Source organism: Monopterus albus, unplaced genomic scaffold, assembly GCF_001952655.1.
Source record: "Monopterus albus unplaced genomic scaffold, M_albus_1.0 scaffold147.1, whole genome shotgun sequence".
NCBI lineage: Eukaryota > Metazoa > Chordata > Actinopteri > Synbranchiformes > Synbranchidae > Monopterus > Monopterus albus.
Window position 1 is genome coordinate 1206080 of NW_018128027.1, and position 5041 is coordinate 1211120.

Here is a 5041-nt window from a genome sequence, read left to right on the forward strand (position 1 = left end):
AAGTCTTGACCCGAAAACTGTGGTCCATTGTCCGACATCAACTCTTCTGGAATCCCATGTCGGGCAAAGATTGACTTCAGCTGGACAATGATGTCAGTCGACTTAGTGTTAGATAGCTGTGCAACCTCAACATATCTGGAGAAATAGTCTACCACTACTAAGTATGTTTTTCCTTTCAGTACAAACAAGTCAGTCCCTAACTTTTGCCATGGTCTTGCAGGGCACTCGGATGCCACCAGTGGCTCTCTAGGATTCTGAAGCTCTTGAATACATGCCCTGCATTTGAGCACCATTTCACTGACCTGCTGACTGAGTCCTGGCCACCACACAGACTGACGAGCACGTTCTCTGCATTTCACCACCCCTTTGTGTCCTTCATGCAACTTCACCAACACCTCATTCCTCAGAATGGACGGGATCACAAGCCTAGTGTCTTTTACTAGTAAACCATCTTGCACAGTGAGTGTAGCCTGTTCTGGCCAGTAGCCTCTCAGTGCAGGTTCCTGCTTTGCATGCACTGGCCATCCCTCTGCACAGAGCTTCATGACACGAGAGCAGATACTATCAGCTTGCAACTGCTCTTTATGATTTCCATATACGTGTGGCTAGCAGGTAGGGTTTCCACTGCACAGTCCACATATATATTAGTGCTTTCCATCAGCTCCTGTTCTGCTTCAGACATGTGAGTGTCCACAGGCGAACGTGACAATGTGTCTGCTGTCCAAAGTGACTTTCCTGGCACGTACACAATGAAGTACGAGTATCGCATGAGCCTCATCCTGAACTGCTGAATTCTCAGGGGTAGAAGATCTAGTGCTTGATCACTGAACAAGCTGACAAGTGGTTTATGGTGGGTATCCAAGCAGAAATGCTTTCCTAGGAGAAAATCCTGAAACCTTTCACACGCCCAGGTTAGAGCCAGGCCTTCCTTTTCCACCTGCACATAGCGTTGTTCAGTTGGAGTGAGTGAGCGTGACGCGTAGGCTTCCATTTGTCACCCCACTCCTGAAGGAGAACAGCCCCCAAGCCATAAGACGATGCATCCGCTGACACTTTCGTCTCTTTGATGAATGAATGGGGGATGAACTTCCCCAGCTGGTTTACCATGCCAAGAAAACTCCTCAGTTCACTCACATTAGAGGGCTCTTTTATATCTCTAATAGCTTCCGTCTTTCTTGAGTCAGGTCGTATTCCTGAGGCAGAAATGATATGACCCAAAAATACCACCTCACTCCTGGAGAGTTCACACTTATCCAGGTTCAGAGTGATTCCCACTCTCCCCAGTCTTTGTAGCACTGCATGGAGTTGAGTGTCATGTTCTCCTCGGTCCCACCCCCATACCAGCACATCATCAATGTGGCAAACTATACCTTCCAGCCCCTCTGTGACCTCCGCCATCATGCATTAGAAATGTTCGGGCGCTGAGGCAATGCCAAATGGAAGACGGTTGAAGTGGAACTGCCCGAAGGGTGTGATGAATGTGGTAAACTTCGCTGACTCCTCAGTAAGGGGTATCTGCCAAAACCCCATATTGGCGTCCAGTTTACTAAACATTTGAGCAGCAGCCAGAGTCCCAAGACTCTGTTCCATGGATGGCAAAATGTATTTTTCACAACACACATACTTGTTCAGGCCCGTTAGGTCCACACACAATCGCACCTCTTTACTGTCCTTCTTGGGCACTACCACCATGCCTGCGCACCAGTTGGTAGGCTCTTCCAAGCGAGTGATTACTCCCAAGTTTTCCATGTGCTGAAGCTCATCCTTGACCTTCCCCATCAACGGTAGGGGAATCCTCCTTGGGGTTTTCAAAGAGAAGGGCACAGCATCGGGTTTGAGCTTAATACAATAGGGTTGTCGGACCTTACCTAAGCCGCTACATAACTTTGGGTAACTTGACTTCAGGGTGCCCATGTCAATAATGTCCACACGAATCAGTAGACCAAGAGCTACAATAGCTGGCAGTCCAAGCAAAGGCATACTTAGGTTTTTTACCACATACACCTTCTCTGTGATTTGCTTATCTCCTTTATTTAGCTGTAGTTTGACAAACCCCATCACTTCTAGTGGAATTCGCCCTGGACCCAGTAGAGGTCTCTCTGCTTTATGAAGCATTGGCAACGGCATGTTTTGGAAAATGTTGGCAAAAGTCTTCTGCGAACAACAGTGACATCCGCTCCCGTGTCCAACTTGAATGTAATGTTTCTATCCATCATTCCGATTTCCACAGTCCATGGATCAGTATGTGATGTCACGGCGCCGAGACACTCCTAGGAATAGGAGTAAGTCACATTCAGGATTTTCCCACCTATTCCTACCTATGGAGTGGCTGTGGCTCACGAGGTAGGGCAGTTGGCTCCTGACCAGCAAGTTGGTGGTTCAACTCCTGGTCTCCCTGCATGCCTAAGTGTCCCTGAGCAAGACACTGAACCCCAAATTGCTCCCAGTGCTAGTGCCGGTGTGTGAATGGTGTATCATCTCCTGTAAAGCACTTTGGCCAGTGGAACACACTGTGGAAAAATGTGCTATATAAATACAGTCCATTTATTAACAATCCAGTCCAGCCTTTATTTATCAGCTCATGTAAAATTTGTTCCAAACATAAGGAAAGAATTTTGGCACAAATTAATATTTAATTTAATGTGGTGCATGATCAGAAACTGAGATGTTTTTCCTAGATGTTTAGTTGACAAAAACCATAACTGATTCCTGACAAAGAATGTTGTACTGGAGAAAATAATGAATACTGACATGCAGTGGGATTTTAAAAACAAAGATGCACTGAAAATACCACATCTGGACAAAAAACCTGGGAGCTGGCCATTCTAAGGAACAATCAAGAGAAGGTTTCAGTACACAGTTTAATTCTACTCCCATAATAATGAACTGGTGAAAATTAAGATCAGAAGATATGGATATCAGTTTAGTAATGAATGATGACTGACCCTGTTGGTGCATATACTATTAGAAAGTATAATTTTAGAGGAGCACAATAAATCAGATACGGTCAAAAATCTTCAAGCATGGTAGAATGGATCAACTGCACATTGTTGCAGATAAGGATGGCTGCACCATCCTTATCCTTTCTGGCTTTACCCTGAAACTTGTGAGACCCGCAGCCCTTTCAGACAGACATGCTGAGGCCTGATGGTGCAGCTGTTCACGTCTACTGGTGTTTACTCGGGGGTCAACCGGAGCTCTGTGAACACACTTTAAGGTATAAATATAAATTAGAAAAAGAAAAAGTAAAATAAATAAAACCTGACTAATTTTAACTAAGCAAAATAGAACCTCAATTAAAATGTAAATACAGTAAACTGATTGATTCTTAATGCTCATAGTTATTCATAAGTTGTGTAATTTTCATGTTTGCTGGGAAACAAATCAGCCGAAAAGGATTAAGGTGTTTTTTGTTGCTGTATGTCATAAGACCAGCTAAGTCCCCCAAATGTACACCAAGCTAACCATGCAGGCTTTGTTTCACTCTGGCTGGGTTAATAGAGAGTCAGGGGGAAACCATTGATGAAGGTAAACCTACCAAAAGGTCATGAACTGGACTCCCACCAGTATTATTTTAAGTAGAGAAAATCAGAGTCCGAATTAACATTACTGGCCAGGCGTGTGGAACACACAAGAAATTTGGCTCTGATACAGTGGCTCTCTATGTGTATGTACAACGTTCTTCCATAAGGCAACAAGTAAACAAGATAGGTCTGAGAGAAGAAGAAAAGAAAAAGAAAGTACAAATGAAAAAATAGAATGTGCATTAGGGTGATAATAATAAAGTACTTATATATGTGTATATACACACAGTTTAGATGGAGTTTTTCAGATAGCTATATACAAAAGTTTATTTACAAGCACTGAGGGTTGTCCTTCTGTCATTGGGCACTGAGCTGTGCATGGTTATACAGATGAGAAATTATGCTTACAAGGAAGCTGATGTCCTCTCATAATGTTCTTTGAAACACTGAGTTTAAAAAGTAGCTCAGAACATTACATTTTACACAGCACAAATAAGCAAATCAAAGGCACCTAAAAACAGGGCAGAGCAGCACTGGAGAGAATCAGGAACAGCAGTAGAGACTAAACAACCAGGAAATCAAGAACAATCGAATATTACTCACACAATTAATCACACAATGGGGGAAAGAAACCTGTGTTTCAGCCATAAGGATCTCTGAGCAACTACTCAAAAATACCTAAAGCAGGGCAATGTACAGTATTTGAGAGAGATCAGGAACAAGATATTAGACATGAGCCTATTTACAATGCATTTCACACCCAGGAGCTGAAATATTGCACCTCAGTAGATTATTGCATAGTCCCTCATAATTTCACCGAGCTTATCACTGCAGTGATGTGTTGTGGGGAGGAATGACCTGCGGTAACGCTCCTTCTTACACTGGGGATGTAACAGTCTCGTGCTAAAAGAACTATTCAGAGCCACCACTGTGTGGTGCAGGGGATGGGAGGAGTTATGCATGATGGATGTAAGCTTTACCAGCATCCTTCTGTCTGGCACCTCCTTGATGGAATCCAGGGGGCAGCCCAGGACAGACCCAGCTCTCTTAACCAGTTTGTTGAGTCTCTTTCTGTCCCTGACCGTTCCTGATGACCTTAAATGTGCTCTATAGCCTTTTTCAAGTCTAATCTGAAACACCTAATCTTTCCTGTTCCTCTGACTGATCAGTTTCTCTGCCACGCTTCTGTTTCATTTGTTGCATTCAGGGCAACTTACTGACTGTGACTGCTCAATAGTCATATTGTTTCCAGTCTTCTTTTATCGTTATCTCTTTGTTTTTATTTTCATTTTATGTATTTTATTTCATTTTAACAATGTTTCTTGTATCTTTATTTTGTCTTAATTGATTTTATTTTGGTTTTAATATTTATTGTTTTGAATGTTACTAGTGCTTTTCGTTGTTTATGTAAAACACTTTGTATTATCTTTATGTATGAAAAACATTGTTATTATTCTACCATAATATAAAAAGCTGATAGAAAATAAATTCAAAAGTTTGTTGTCTTTGCGTTGATT